This window comes from Saccopteryx leptura, chromosome 6 (assembly GCF_036850995.1).
Source record: "Saccopteryx leptura isolate mSacLep1 chromosome 6, mSacLep1_pri_phased_curated, whole genome shotgun sequence".
NCBI classification, from domain to species: domain Eukaryota; kingdom Metazoa; phylum Chordata; class Mammalia; order Chiroptera; family Emballonuridae; genus Saccopteryx; species Saccopteryx leptura.
Window position 1 is genome coordinate 114,027,586 of NC_089508.1, and position 14,487 is coordinate 114,042,072.

The 14,487-nt window shown below is 35.9% G+C and overlaps 1 pseudogene; it reads right to left on the bottom strand.

Annotated features, from left to right (window-relative positions):
• Positions 1-8,786: 8,786 nt before the first annotated feature.
• Positions 8,787-11,444, bottom strand: LOC136376919 (heat shock 70 kDa protein 4 pseudogene; annotated as a pseudogene).
• Positions 11,445-14,487: the final 3,043 nt, after the last annotated feature.

Consider the following 14,487-nt stretch of genomic DNA (forward strand, 5'->3'; position numbering starts at 1 on the left):
GGTCAGGTCAACGCTCTATCTACTGATCCAACTGGCCAGAACCAAATCATTGTTAAAATCTCTCTTTGGGTCTTCAAAAGAAGCATATACTTTGACAGGAGAAATTCATATTACCACTGTCATCCAATGTTATCTTTATGATACAAAGCCAGGCCATTATTTAAATCCTTCAGCGCTTATAATCACTGTAGGCACATTTCAATTACCAGCAAATGGATAATCTTGTACATTATTTTTAAATTGGTCTTAATTCTTAATTTATGGGCTATATATAAAAACTTAAAAGAGCTTTTAGGTGAGAATTACACTTATTTCTCTTTGACAAAAGAATAATTCTAACATAGTTAGACATATTATAAAATATCCATCAGTAAAGTAGCCTCTTTGCTACTGAAAATAAAAAGAAGCTAAGGTTTGAAGTCTGTCGTTTAGCTACAGAAATAAATTTCAGGTACATTCAGACTGCTTCATTTTAATTCTTTTTTTATTCTCTGAAACTCTTTAGAGAACACCCTATACGAGTTATGAAAAAAAGACCATTAAAATCACAAAATTAATCTGAAGTTGAGCCACCAAGAAGATTGTCCCTTGATGGTTTCTATGTCAAGGTACTCTTGAATCTACCACATTTAAGAGGATAGACATATGGAATGCCTCAAAAATCAATACAATTTTTCTCTAAAAAGTAATTTAGAAGCATTTTCTATTTTTTGTATTTTGAGAAACAAAATGATATGTAATAAGTGATAAGAAGACATATGGAAACAAATTCAATAATACAATTGAAACAGAATGAATTTTTATTAGATATATAAATCTTCTGTTCTTTTATTAAGTCCTGCGATGATTTATTAGATTTTGCTTGGTTTGAGAAACACTGCTGAATTGTAATAAAAGAGATGGATGGATTTTAATCCAGTTTTCATAATGATCCAATGGGTTGATTGCAGCATTTTGACTTAAGGAATGTAGAAATATAATAAAAAAAAGATTTATTTTCAAATTACAGCTTTTAAAAGTTATAAGTTTCTTCAGTACATTTGTCATTGGCTACTAGGTTTTCTCCTTAATATCTTCTTATCAATGATCAATTCTTAATTTATATGAGTTATAAGAAATACATTTATTTTTAAAAACTAACCAAAAACTTTCAAAATTAAAATCATGTGGAAACATTGCATTTTTGCAACAAACATATCATAAATAAATGAAAATACTGTTGTGTTACAGCAGTTAGATTTTTGAGCTGTTCTCTTTTTTTGTGACAGAGAGAGAGAGAGAGAGAGAGAGAGAGACAGATGGACAGGAAAGGAGAGAGATAAGAGCATCAATTTTTTCTTGCAGCACTTTAGTTTTTCATTGATTATTTTCTCATATGTGCCTTGATGAGGGGGCTACAGCAGACTGAGTGACCCCTTGCTTAAGCCAGCAACCTTAGGCTCAGGCCAGTGACTTTGGACTTCAAGCCAGTGACCTTTGAGCTCAAACCAGCGACCATGGAGTCATTCTCACACTTAAGCCAGTGACCCCATTCTCAAACTAGTAAGCCTGTGCTCAAGCCAGATGAGCACGTGCTCAAGCAGGCATCTTCAGGATTTTAAACCTGGGTCTTCTGCACCCCACTCCAACTTTCTATCCACTGCAATATTGCCTGGTTAGGCTGAGCTGTTCTTTACTAGACAACATAGTATCTTCTCTATTTGGTCTCAGAGTAAAACATTTCTTAAAGCCAAAATTAATTGTACTTTTTATAAAGCTCTCAATTTTTTTTTTACCTCATCAACACAGTGTAATATGTATGTGTATGTGTGTCCCTGAAAAACATAGTCACATTTCTAACTCAGGTCTAGAAATAGTAAAAGATTATAGCATATACCAGTGGGAGTCAGTGCACTGCTTTGTTCAAATTATTCCCCATTGGTTACCCAAATCACTCATGTTCCAGGTTCCATTGAAAAGAATCTCTCCTCGCCTGACCAGGTGGTGATGCAGTAGATTGAGCGTCGAAATGGGATGCGGAGGACCCAGGTTCGAAACTCTGAGGTCGCCAGCTTGAGCGTGGGTTCATACAGTTAGAGCAAAGCTCATCACCTTGAGCCCAAGGTCACTGGCTTGAACAAGGGGTCACTCAGTCTGCTGTAGCTCCACAGTCAAGGCATATATGAGAAAGCAATCAATGAACAACTAAAGTGCCATAACAAAGAATTGATGCTTCTCATCTCTCCCTTCCTGTCTGTCTGTCCCTATCTATTCTTCTCTCTGAATTTCTCTCTGTCTCTGTCAAAAAAAAAAAGAATCTCCTCTTTCTCAGTAGCTCATTAATTTAATGATGTTGCATGAACTATAACTGTAATATTTCTTATTCCTTTTCTTCATTCATTAAACAAATATAAGCTGGGAGCCTCTTATATGTCAAGTCTTCTTGTGGGTCTTGCAGCTAGGGAAGTAAACAAAGAAGGATAAGCAGAATATCCCTTCCCTTTGTACAGCTTAAAGATTAGAGAATAAGGACTATAAACAAATAAGTAAATATATATGTCAGGTGATAATGAGTGCAATGACATTTACTAAAGAGGTTCAACGAACATGGCAGATTGTAACACATTGTATTTAAGAAAAGTTTACTGTATTGCAGTGTTATTTGCTAGAGCCAGGATCTGGAAAAACTCCAAATGTCCATCAGTAGACGAGTGAATAAAAAAGTAGTAGTATATTTACACAATGGAATACTACGTGGCCATAAAAGAGAAGAAAATCTTACCTTCTGCAACAGCATGGATAGACCTAAAGACTATTATGCTAAGTGAAATAAGCTAGGCAGAGAAAGACAAATACCATATGATCTCACTTATATATGACATCAATTGATCACAATAAACTGAGGAACAAAACAGAAACAGAGGCAGGGTCACAGGGAATAGGTGGAGCCGTTAGAAGAAAGGGAGATGAGAAGAATGGATCAAAGAAGGTGAAGGAATTAGTCAAAAAATATATATACACAACACATGAATACATATAACAGAGTAGCAATAGCCAGAGGAAAATGAAGGGTGGAGTTAAGGAGAGTGGGCAAAGGGGGAGAAATGGGAGTGGAAAGAGACTTTGCCTTTGCACGGGGTATAGGGGAGCATAATGTGGTGTGTAGGTGGTATTATATTGAGTTCTATACTTGAAACCATGTCAACACAGTAAAATAAATTAATTAATTAATAGAATAAAAGAAAGGCTTCTCTGATAATGTGGCTTAATTGGGCACATATAAGAAGTGAAGCTTTGAAGGATGTGGGTTTCTGGAGAAATAGCTTGACTTATTCAAGGAAAGAAGGTTAGTGTGGCAGAATGCAGGGAAGTAAGTGACAGTAACAGAAGAAATCAGTAGAGCACGAATGACTTTTAAAGACAAGAGATTACATAAAATCATCCAGACAGTCTGGATAAATAGAGAAAACATGGATACCACATCAAAGCTTAGAGTTCATGAATAAAAGAAACAAGCAGAACTTTTGTGGAGAAGATCTAAGAGAATGAATTTCTTGGATAAAATAATTGATCAGGCTATGGGCACCTCGGTGTGAGTTCTTTGGAAAGCAGAGCACAAGAAAAGCATTAGGTGGGGATGATTTATCTGGGAGGTGATCATAAAGCCAGAATGACGCAGGGAAAGATGAACCCAAAAGGGGCATTAGCAATCTAATTATCACTATGGGAAATTGGATTTTAGGTATTAACCAATGAAGCCTGGAGCATTTATTCACCAGCTCTCATTCCCTCTTTTTTTTATTATGAATTTTTATTAATTTTAATGGGGTGACATCAATAAATCAGGGTACATATGTTCAAAGAAAACATCTCCAGGTTATCTTGTCATTCAATTATGTTGCATACCCATCACCCAAAGTCAGATTGTTCTCCATGACCTTCTATCTGGTTTTCTTTGTGCCCGTCCCCTCCCCCTTCCCCTCTGCCTTCCTCTCCTCACCCCCCTCCCCACGGTAACCACCACACTCTTGTCCATGACTCTTAGTCTCATTTTTTATGTCCCATTTATGTATGGAATTATGCAGTTCTTAGTTTTTTCTGATTTACTTATTTCACTCTATATAATGTTATCAAGATCCATCCATTTTGTTGTAAATGATCCGATGTCATTATTTCTTATGGCTGAGTAGTATTCCATAGTGTATATGTGCCACATCTTCTTTATCCAGTCATCTCATTCCCTTTTGATGAAGTATTGCTCCGTGGACATTGATGCCACCCTCCCTTGCTGTCCTGTGCCATCTTACCAGGCTGCACCTGTGCACAGGATCTTATGGCTTCATGGAAGGTCCTGAACAAAAGCAGGGGGAAAAAAAGATTTTACTCAAAGGGGGATAGTTCCAGACTAAGTCTAAACTTGCACAGAACTATCTACCAGTACTGCAGACAAAATAAGTGGCCACGGGAATTGGACGTGGAGATAGGACATGTGGCAAAAAGAAATTGCTGAAACATCTGACTCAAAGTATCCAACATATGTATTTTACCCCCGCAGTCACAGGGTTGGATTTATGATTGGGTACATGGCCCAACTTAAGCCAGAGTCTTTTCTCTAATTTTGTTTTAATTGAACTTGTAGGAAAACCTTCTTTACCTTCTGGTTGTGGATTTGTGAGGATGTAAACTCTTGGCCACTTAGAGCCATTCTTCTAATATATGAGAAATACTATTGTAGCAGGGGGAAAAAATCAGTGCAAAAGAAACAAACATAAGTGTCAAGTTTTTAAAGTGTTAGCTGACAATTTTAGAGCTGCCCTTATCCCAAAGCGTCATGATGCCAGTTTCCTTGAGTCTCTGACCCACTCTGGTGTAGTAATAGCCCTCACGATTCATGTAGCTTGAGCTGTGTTTCTGTGATCAACAGCGAAGAGAGTTCTGCCCTTTTATAAACATTGCTGTAATGTATTACATTTACTTTTTTTCTACTGTCCTTTTTAACTTTATTCCAATTTTCTTAGCTATCCATTCTTATTTAATATAATGTTATATTTCAAGAATTTGCATAGACCACTTTAACTTATTTGAAAAATAAATTAAGTTCTGAATAAATTGTATAGAATCAACTGGGTCTTTCATGATAATAACTTTAAATTAAAATAAAGCACCACAAATAAGACTCACATGTTATATTTTCTGTAATTTTATATGCAATCAATAAAAATATTATCATTCCACTTATAGGTGATGTTTTATTATAGATATTCTAGATATTTATCATTAGATCATAAGGTTGGTCTCTTTGAATGTACACAGATGTTTATTTAGTGGTTGGGTGATTAAAAAAATACACTCATAATGCCATCCTACAGATTAGCCCTGCATAGTGGTGAAGCTTCAAGTACTGAAAACAGCCTGAAATAGGAAACTTGGACCAGCAATGAGAGAAACATTTTTTCCTGTTGATAACTTATTTGCATAGTTGGATAAGCAAATTATTTCAGTGTAATGACTTTTTTTTCTAGTTAGCCAAACCAGATTTATAAAACAGTTTTAATACTAGATTTAGATAAGTTAATTTTGTTTAGTATTCCTTTTTCTTAGGGTTCTTATTTACCCCAGATGACTTTGATTAATTTAAATAACATGCCAGCTACTAGATGATATTGAAGGAGGGGCTCAGGAACATAGCAGAGAAGAGTGTGCCTTTTGGCATCAGACTGCCTGGATTGGTGGCCTGGCCCCCTCAGATAAGGCAAGCTCCTTATCCTCAACAGTATATACCTTACGGGAATATGTGAGTTAACATATGAAAAGTTGTGTCTGGAATTATACTAAGTGGACAATCACTGTTTGCTATTATGTCTTAATAATGATGATTAAGGATAATTGTAATCAAGACTGTTTTAATTATTCTGTATCACACTGGGCTCTGCATGTTTACTCACTAGACTTTTGACAAGGATTCACTATTTCTCGTCCTATGCTTTTTCTCTTTCTTGATTTTCTCCCATGTTATGCTACATATCTTCTAGTAACTTATTTAGAAACAATTTACGTGGTGAGTCTTGTTGAGAGTTGGTATGTCTAAAATGAGTTTAATCTGTTCTCTCACTTGAGTGGTTTTGATTTTAAATCCCTCTATCCATATGTTTTCCTAATGTATTGAAATCCCAGTACCAATGTCCCACTTTGTTTATTGAGATTGTTGGCTTAGGTTCCAACATATCTCCTTTGTTATTAACTTTCCTGGAGAAAATAAAGTGGGCCCATGTCCAGACCTGACTTATTACTGTTTAGAACCTAGATTATAGAAGGAAACAGATGAAGGCATATTCAGTGACCCTGTTTTTTGCCTCCTACAACTTCAACTGACACATGGCATAGACATAGGGTTTAAATGAAGTGGCTCATGCCTTTGCTACGGGCTGTCCAGCTCCCAGAGCTGTACCTGTGAGTTTTTGATGAGTGCTTTAAAATCCTCATCTTCTGCTTCTTGCGATATTAAAATGAACCTGAGAAAGAGAAACTATATCTTGCCTCATAGTTTACCATTCTGGGGGGATCAAATTATGTTACTTTTGTAGATTTACAGACTGAAAAAAAAATGTTTTAAGTATAGCATGGGTGGTCATAACTCTTTGCATTTCTGTTTACGATACTCCTCTATAACACACCTCTTATTTTTAAAGATAATATGGATTTTCTAGATGTTAGTCTAATGAAATACTATTATAGGTTGGGATTTATTTACTTAAAAAGTGCCTCAGTTTCCTGTGCAGGAAGGAAATATTTTTGTTGCTATTGTGTACTACATATGTTAGATCTTTCTATGACATTGTTCTCAAAATGGGTAGAATCTAGGGGTGGTAGGCTACTTTTAAAACTAAGGTAAAAAGAAGGAACAGTTTTTGACCTTTCTAAATGTCTTTGATATTCATTGATTACCTACTACAAAACAGTCTGCAAGACAACATACAAAAATATTTGAAGAGTATCATTATGCTGATAGAAAAAAGTATCAACACTTCTATTACATTAAATACCACTTTTGTTCAAATTTCTTGGATGAGAAAAAATTAATGATTGGTTAAATTTGACTGTAGTTCAAAATATGTCCAATAGTATATTTTTGAGAAAATGTTGGAATAATGGTTGGAAACTTTTTTTTCCTTTTGTTTTAATGAGATAAAATTTGCATGTTACACTATGTTACAACATGTTGATTTAATACAATTATATATTGTAATATGTCTTTTACTACAGTTTTAACTAACATCTTTATCATGTCACATAATTATCATTTTTTCTTAAATTAGATCATTTAAGATCTAATCTCTTAGCAATTTGGAAATATATAACATAGTATTATTTATTATAATCATTGTGTTGTGCATTAGATATCTAGAACTTATCCCTTTTTTCTTTTGCAAGTTTATACCTTTAACGTTTCTCAAATTCGTACCCTGCAGACCCTAGTAACCACTATTCTAGTCTTTGTTTCTTCAAGTTTGTTTGCTTTTTTAGATTTCACATATAAGTGACATCATGCAATATTTGCAATATTTGTCCTTCTCTGTCTGATTTATTTCACTTAACATAATGATTTCTAGTTCCACCTATGTTGATGCAAATAGCAGGATTTGCTTCTTTTTTATGGATAAATAATATTCCAAAGTATATATATGCCACACCATCTTTACCCATTCATTCCTAGATAAACACAGGTGTGTTCTAGTTAACATCCCTGTTGGGTATTTCATAAAACTTTCATCAAAAAAAGTAAACTGGCCTGACCTGTGGTGGCACAGTGGATAAAGCGTCGACCTGGAAATGCTGAAGTCGCTGGTTTGAAACCCTGGGCTTGCATGGTCAAGGCACATATGGGCGTTGATGCTTCCAGCTCCTCCTCCCTTCTCTCTTTCTATCTCTATCTCTCCCTCTCTCTCTCCTCTCTAAAAATGAATAAATAAATTTAAAAAAAAAGTAAATTGGTAAAGTGAACAAACTTTTTTAAGGTATGGCTGGTAAACTTGCCCTTCAAAAATTTTAAGTGCATTGTAAATTTGACTTAACATGTGTGATACAAAATTTGAATAGAGAAATGATAATCTATATTTTTCAAAAACTTGAGATGCCAGAGATTAATTCAAACTAATATTACAAAAAACTAAAAGTAAATGAATAATTAGAATGTGTTTTATTAAGCCAACATTAGTGTAATTAAACACTAGAATAAAGAAAATGTAAAAGATCTTCTATCATGTCCTAGTGTATGGTGAATGAATAAATAATTTGTATGTTAAAGATAATTTATAAAAAAAGCATTTTATAGCAACTAGATGAAGATACATATAATATTTTAATAAATTGGAAGGATGGTTATACATTATGATATTCTGGTAAAAAAGGTTATATACAGTATTATGATATTCTAGATAAAATATAATGAAAACAAATATTTAAAAAAAAGAAAATATGTTACAAACACAACAGAGTATAGCCATTATCCAAATATAAAAAGTGTATCCAAATATGTTAGTATAATGGATGTTATATCTGAAAAGTAGAAAAAGAAGTGTTCAGATAAAATGCAGAGTATTGTTAAATATTTGTATACTTGACTCTACAAATGTTTTTTGTAAGCTTCCTTATACATAATTTATATAATATTAATATTTTATCCCTTCAGATTATTAGAATATGGTGTCACTATCACTGAATTGACTAAATAATTACAAGTTTAAATTATAAAGTATACTTATAACTTTATGAGTAATTCAAAATATTTTTTATAATAATCTGTTTTAATATAAACAACTGTTGGAATCAATCTATGTCCATTTCAGGAAGCTTCTTGTCCGAATCCGAAGGCACAGCTGAGTCTGTGCCCTGCGCAGCAGCCTGGGGACCCGGGCTGTCTCCTTGTCCGTCCACTGGTCTGTTCTGCTCTGCATTTTTTGGCTCCTGTTTTGGAGGCTCCACTTTGGGTTTGGGCTTTGAAATTATAGGACTACAGATACTTATCAGCTCCTTGATTTTAGCTTCAATGTCTTTTGCTTTGACAACTGGATCCATGGTCAGATTCTGCTTATTCTGCAGATTCAGCTGCTTGTTCATCCACTCCATGGCCTCATTTGTGCTCTCCACCTTCCTCAGGTCAGCAGTGTCCAAATGGTCATACTGGTCCTCCTTGTTTTTGAAAGAGCTGACTACTTTCATATGCTGTTGGATTTGTTTCCCTAGTTCTTCAAATAATTTTGGTCTTTCTTCGGATTCCTGGAATCTTATCTTAATAGGTTGACCTAGATTCTTTAACTCAGCCAATTTATCGACATAAACTTGCTTTGGCTGGTCTTCTCCATCCTCATACAACCAATTTTCAGTATCTTCTAGTTTCAAAGTAAAATTGCTACAATCCTCTTCACTCACAAACTTCTCGGATTCCCCACTGAGCTTGTCTCTCATCTCATACACATATTCTTCTACTGCGTTCTTAGCATCATTCTTCTCCTTCTTCAGCTTATCCTGCATGACCATCTTATCCTTATTTTCAATGTGCAAGTTGAGGACCTCTCTGTCTATCTGCCACAACAGCTGATTCTCAATTGGCAGGTCCATGGTACTGGTCTTCACTTTTGCCTTCTTGACTTGAGGTGGTTGATCCATCTTTTTGTCTTTCGATCAAGCTTGGGAAGTCTCCATTTCTTCAGACTCAGCCTTATTTTCTGCTGGCATTTGCTGCTATTGCTCTTCAACATGTGGTTCCTCATGGTCCACTTGCATTTTCTCTTCCTCCTTTGCATTCTGATCTGTTTCCATTGGTTCCTCATTTTCCTCAAACTTGTGCACTTCCACTAGAGATGCACTGGACACACTGAAAATGCCATGGACATTTACTTGAACCTTGACTTTGACTTTCGAACTGGAGCCATCAGACTGAGGAGTGACTTTCTGAACAGAAAACTGAGCTATAGCAGGATCTGGGTAGGGCAAATCCTGAGGAGAGCTGTAATAGGCCTCAAGAGTGAAAGGCTCCTTTCTATAAAATGTGAGTACTTTGAAGCAGCATGATTTTTTGGAAAGACTTCACAGTCACTTGACCCTTCTTCAGCTGGAAAATTCCATCTCAGAGATATTGGGTATGGAACTACGTTAGTGATAGAAAATTCTCTCACTTTGAAAGCAGGCGATAAGATTGCACACTGCAGTGCACAGCCTCGAGTGACAGCTTCATTGGCATTGAGTGTTGTACTGAGCTCTTCACCAAAAAAATTTGCTAATCTTCTCTTTTACTGCAGGGATGCGTGTTGCACCACCAACAATCTCCACTGCATAAATATCTTCTTTCTTTAACTTGGCTTGTTCTAAAACACTATGAAGTGGCGGCTCCACTCTAACTAAGAGATCAGCACACATCTCTAGAAATTTGCCTCTATTCATAGTTCCAGATACATCAACATCATTCATAAAACACTCGATGCTCAAAGGGAGATCTGAAGCATTTGCACTCATCAATTTCTTAAGTTTCTCACACTCTTGAGATAGTCGTAATAATGCACGGATTTTGGACTTTATGTCTAGCTTATATTTCTTTCCAAATTCTTCACAGAAGTGCTTTACTAGCACCTCATCAAATTTTCTGCCTCCCAGTGTTGTGTCAAATGCAGTGGCCAGAACTTTAAGTTTTCCTCTATTAAATGCACATACAGAAACCTGATAAGAAGATTGCCCCATGTCTACGAAAACTACATTTCTTGGTTTTTCTTCTAAGGCAGGAAGATCTTGCTTGTAGATTCCATATGCAAGAGCAACTGCAGTAGTTTCATTCATTAATCTCAGGCAATTGAGACCAGCAATCTGTGTTGCATCCATCACTGACCGTCTTTCTGCATCAGTATAGAAACAAGGAACTGAGACAACACAGTCCACAGCAGGCTTTTTAAGAACACTTTCTGCTGTCTCCTTCAGTTTAGACAAAAGCATGGCAGTCACCTGTTCTGTGGTATAATTTCGTTCTTCCTCCATATATGTCACCTTTATACCTGTTAATCCAGTGAGCAAATGAACAATATATGCAAGGTTAGATTTTTCTGCCTCTACAAATAGATCAGAGAATGCTGGCCATGAAATCTTTTAAATCCCTGGACTGTGTTCTTTGCATTAGAAATGATCTGGCTTTTGGCTGCTGCTCCAATTGAACGCTTCTTAGGATCGAAAGAAATGCAAGCCGGCGTGCAGCGGTCGCTGTACTCATTCGCTGTGGTCTTTATGCCGCCGGCGCGCGCCACAGCCACGTAGCAGCTCTGGAAGCCCAGATCTATGCCCACCACCGACATGGCGCCGGCTACAGCTCAGGCTCGAGCCCGGCGAGACAGGACACGGAGCACAATGGAGACGGCGCACGGAGAGCGGACCGCGTGGGCCGGTGGACCGGTGCTAGTGCGGGACTGGCTAGTGCCCACGCAAGAGCCCACGCGAGAGCTGAGGTCCTCGGAAACGGAGCTGCTGAGGAGCGTGCTGCTCGGCCGCTCCGGCTCAGCGGCCGCAGAGAGGGCGCCTGGCAGCGGGGGCGGAGAAGATCTCCCAAAATATAAAAATATAATTGACTATGTATTTAAAACATATATCTGTATATGGATATCACTTTTTATAAATGGGTAATTTTGTTTTAAACAATCAAAAGTTACTCTAACAAATATAAGTAAATAAAGAATTATTGTTTTGTATACACAAGCAAATAGATGTATATTTAAAGGAAAAGTTGCTGACAGAGGCTCAGTAAAAGCAGAGAGCAGTGCAGCTCTGGGGATCTAAATCCTGAACTAAAGCACAACCTTACCAGAGTGTGCCATCTATTAAGATGAATCTGCTGAAGTCATTTTTAGCCCTTAGGTCAATGTTTAATGTTTAGGAAAGAGCCATTGGTAGGTCTGTCTTCTCAAACCATGTGGACTTAGAGTAAAAGAAGATTGATTCTGCAAAATATCTGGCTCGTACTAGAACAATGAGAAGGATTACCAGATAGCTCAAAGTTATAAAGGTCAAGGTCATTCATTACTCACCTATGAAAATAATAAAAATGAAATATATATAATTTAGTGTTGTGATATGAGAGAATAGGTATGTTTGTATGTTGATAGTAAATTGCCTTGGTCTTTTAGGAGAGTAAATCTGTTGTATATATTAAGAGCTATAAAATCACTCATATAGTTCCCCAATAAAATGTTACTTGAAAAATGTAGTTCAAGGGACTTACTCCACAATTCCTTTGTCCCTTATTTTATTAAAATATCTCTAAAACTAATATTTATTATTTTGAATACTTTTTAAAAATTCAAATGGTCATTAATAAAATATGATTAAACAAATTATGTATATTCTGCATAATATGAAGTAACTATTTGAATAATAAAATAATTAAACCCTATAATTTTTTATTTTCTTCTTTCCAACAATTTCTAGTTTATTTGTTTTTTTTTTCAACTACGTGGGTAGTACAAGGTAGCCCCATTTCCAGTGTGACTTATTAAGCTTCTTACAGGTCCAACTTTCTATAGATAACAGCCATAAATACTGGGAAAAAAATAGAAAACAAATACTTGAAAGTACTAGAGAATAAACAAAGAAAAGTAGATACTGAAAATAACCTATTCTTTGGAAGGACAGGAATTAAGTATCCTATTTTATTCTGAAGGCAGTTTCTAGTCTGTGCTATGTGGGATATCTAAACCTCCAATGAAAATCTTGTGGTCTTATTGGCTTAAAGATCAGAAAAGATTTGGAAAAACGTGACCACTGGAGTGTAAGGGAGAGAATGCAGAAGGAGAGGGCCAGGGAGCAGGAACACCAAAATCTGTATTTAAACTCTATCTTGATACCTGGCTGATAACTGACCACATCTATCAACCTCCAAGGGCTACTATACAAATCACCACACAAGCTTAAAACAACACAAACTTATTAACATTGTTATGGAAGTCGTAGTTTGAAAAGTGTCTCACTGGGCTAAAATCAAGGTGTTGGCAAACCACCTTGAGAATCTACTTGCTTATGTTTTCTAGCTTCTAGAAGCTGTTTAAATGTCTTATTTTTTGGCCCTCTTTCTCCAACATCTCCAAAGCCAAAAATATTGCAACTCTTTTACTATTTTTCCATAGTCACATCTTCCTCTGACTCTGACCTCAGCTGGCAAATATCCTCTGCTTTTAAGGCTGCATGTGATTAGATTTGGCATACTTGGATACCAGGGTACCATTTCCATCTCAAGATCCTTAACTGAATCATATACATAAAGTCTCTCTCTCTCTCTCTCTCTCTCTCTCTCTTTCTCTCTCTCTTAATGTAAGATATCATATCCACAAGTTCCAGGGCTTTGGACATGGATATCATTGGGAGGCTATTATTCTGCTTATCACACCATGCATATGAGGTATGCTACAGGCACCTAAGACTAAAAGAAATACTAAATATATTGGAATTTGAGGTTCTACCTACCACAAGGGAGAGTGAGTTTTGTAGGTTGTAGTGTAGTTCACTGCCTATTTAAAAGAGAAAACACCCATACACAATATTCTCCAAGTTTAAGATAATATCCAACATTACTTGAATTACAAAGAAACTAGAAAACATGATTCACTCTGAAGAGAAACAGTCAATGAAGCCAAATATGAGATCACTCAAATGTGGTTAAGAAACAGAATTTTAAAGCAGTTCTTATAACTATGCTCAAGAGAAGACATATTCACAAGAATGACACCATAGGAAATAGCAGTGAAATTAAAATTAAACAATGACACCAAATACAAACTCTAGAACTGAAATTGCTATAGTTAAGTCTCAGTTGACAGAAGTTTCTTCATTATATTAAACTGTTAATGGGCAGAGAATGCATTATTCAAATACAAAAAGTGAAGGATCAACTGTTAAACTGTAATAAATATAGAAGTTTATATTTCGTAATTTTTTAATTTAAAAAAATTGAACTGTTAACTATTTCAGCATTGAATAATCTTTTGATTCTCAGAAGTGCTCAGTGTGCCTGTAGGATACATTAGTTATGTGGTTTGTTTTGTAGAGTCCTTTATGGAAGAAGTGTAAGGTGTCTATAGCTATATAAAAATTTTTACCCTCTGATGGCATAGTCATTAATAACTACAACCCATTGATTTTTATCACATTTTCATTTCCCTCATAAGCCAGTTTAAATTCCATGGTCAATTACCAAAATAGTTCCCTTCAATATCTCAACTTTCTGGTCCTGCTCTCTTTTTGCCACATTGCTTGGCAAAACTCAATCTATGGTTTGTACTTACAACCTCTAAGATGAAAACACAAACACAAGCTGAAAACACAAACACACATAGCCCCCACTCACACACATGGCCATGTTGATTATTTGTATTTTACATTCAAAGACAATAACATCAAAGAGGCTCTAAAGCAGTGGTCCCCAAACCCCGGATCACAGACTGGTACTGGTCCGTGGGCCATTTGGTACCAGTCCGCAGA